Source organism: Diadema antillarum, unplaced genomic scaffold (genome assembly GCF_040938485.1).
Source record: "Diadema antillarum isolate AM-2024a unplaced genomic scaffold, OU_Dant_1.0 scf00000017, whole genome shotgun sequence".
Classification (NCBI taxonomy): domain Eukaryota; kingdom Metazoa; phylum Echinodermata; class Echinoidea; order Diadematoida; family Diadematidae; genus Diadema; species Diadema antillarum.
In genome coordinates, this window is record NW_027270906.1 from 4462209 (window position 1) to 4465000 (window position 2792).

A 2792-nucleotide genomic window follows, 5' to 3' on the forward strand; every position below is an offset into this window, starting at 1 on the left:
ATCTACAATGTACACTGTACTTCCAGTTATACATTGTTGAATGTTTTGCAATTGCCAAATATGTTGCCAAGTATGCTCTGAAGCTGTTAACTCATGCTGAAATTGTATTCAATGTATTATGTTCATTACTCCATAATATCATCTGTCATGCGCCAAACATCCATTTCATTTCATAAACAGACAATAAATCTGAAGAAGACCGAAGGTCGAAAGCTTCCACCCGCCGGCATCTTGCAACATCTTCTGTCATCATTACATTGTCTTGATCAAATCTAATATATATATATATATATATATATATATATACTTGAGGCAGACGTTGCTCTTGATCTTGTTTTCCCTTTTAATCAATCGAGCTTTCGGTCTGTCATCAGGCTATCGCACTATAAACATGTATTTGTATATATATATATATATATATTATATCAATAATAATGTCACAATAGAGGAATGCATTACTAAGTATTACATTATAATACATTATTGCTATTTCTAGTACTGCCAATACGCGGAGCAACTACAATATATATATATATATATATATAGTGTGTGTGTGTGTGTGTGTGTGTGTGTATGTGTGTGTGTGTACAGCAAACTTGTAATCGTTTGCCCATTACAAATCTTACCGTCATCTAACGATTAGCTTTTGTTAATTGAATATTGAATTTTGCATGGAGGAAAAAGCTACTGAAAGAAAGCAGCTTGAGAAAGATATGACTAAAAATTTTATTTTCATGTTTATTCCATTTATTCACACTTCTTCAGTTAAGGATGACACTTCTTCAGTTAAACGACAAGCTCACCTTCATATACATGTGGATTAAGTGAATGCAGCAATATCATTACAACACATTAGTGAAAGTTTTTGGGGAAAAATGGACAATCAGTTCAAATGAATTTTTAAATTATCTGTGCAGTCACTGCTGGATGAGAAGATTACTAAAGTGTATGAGAGAATTTAACAAAATTAAATTTTTTGAAAAAAGTGCACATTTCCAAAACCTGTCACTGATGTATGTTAAGGGTATTATTATTCCCAATGCCTTCTGAAAGAGGCAAGTCAAGTGTTCTTTTATTATGCAAGAAATGTTAAAATATGTTGAATTTTCTTTATGTTTTCTTGATATCGTTGTATGCATGTGACATCACAAGCTGTAGTTGTCTTCTCATCCAGCAGTGACTGAACAGAAACTTCAAAAATTCATAACTTTTGAACGGGTTGTCCAATTTTCCTCAAACTCTCATTGATGTGTTCTACCAATATTGCTGCATTCACTCAATCCACATGTCTATGAAGTTGGACTTGACCTTTATTAGGAAGGCACAAAACAAGAATTCTACAACATACAAAATGGATGAAGTTGGAAGGAATGAAGTCTTTAAAAAAAAAAAAACATCAAAAATTCTTTAAACAGATTTTATTCTGTCGCTAGAACACGGATACACTGCATAGCATCAGGTGAAGGCCAGCATGAAATTGAGTTACAAATCTTTTGTAGTGATGTGGCTGGAAACCATACAGTATACAACATATGTGATTTTATTAACTTAGAGTAGATAAATAATATCAGAGTATAATACACACATACACACTCACAATGTTCTGTTTCAATAGGAACCATCTGACAAGGAGCTTACATACATTGTATCACCTACCCTCTAATTGCAATAAATGCCCTTATAAATCCTGAGGCACATAATGCGTCCACTCAGTTCAAAACCAACAGAAAGTCAGTGAATAAGAGTTGCTGTCATGGACAAAAATATGTCATTTCGGCTGACTGACTCAAATCATTTGAAGTTTGTCTTACTTGAGAGAGTGGTCTTTTCTCAAACTGTCAAAGTTTTGAGGCTTAAAGCAAAGCTGAAATTAAGATATCAATTTGGTTTTTTTCTTTCTTTCTTTTTTTCTGGACCATTTTAAAAATCTTCATTGATACTTCTGCACAGCATGCCTGAGTGACCTTATTCTCTAAATCCTCATTTCTCCCTTTTCTCTGAAACTGCACCTCCAAACTCTCTCTAATTTCAATCACTTTTTGAATGGCTTAGGATGGTCCCTTTTTAACATGTTATATATCAATTTAAAGCTTAGAGCTTATTCTTTTAGACTATGTAGAAAAGTGGAAATTTATTTTCACCTATTTTTTGTGGACTCTGAGCTGTGCGGTGACACATAAATAACAGCACAATAGCAAACAGTAATACTGTATAGATAATGTCACTCAAGGCACATCTGCTTTTATAGAATGGGTTTAGAGAATCCTACAGTCTCATCAGTTTTACTGGCAGCAGGCTTGATCACTGAGGCGCAGTACACATGTTATTGTGCATACTTTTAACAGAGAGTTCACAAACTTAGCAAGAGATGGCTTGCTGTGCACACGGTTATGAGAAGTAGCTCAGGTTTGCGAACTTGGCTAGTGTTTGTGCTTTCATGCATCAGTAGTTACTGATGCAGGGTTTCTAGGGCAAGCCAAAATGAAATTGCATCAAATGAATTTACAAAATGATGATAATTGTTGGAAATACAATTCAAACAATTGATGGCTTTCTGGCAAAAAAGTGTCACTGTTCTATAGAACAAATGATGTATTATGTATGCGTTTTTTGTGCATCAGTTGGAATATTGTGCAGCGGTAACTATGGAATTTAGCCTAAACCCACTCAACTTGGCCATGTGGGTTAAGCATTCTATGCTTACCTTATGCACACAATTCCTACTGACGTACTCAGACCTGTGCATCATTTGTATATTGTATTCGGTGATAGATGAACTGGTGTCAGGTATC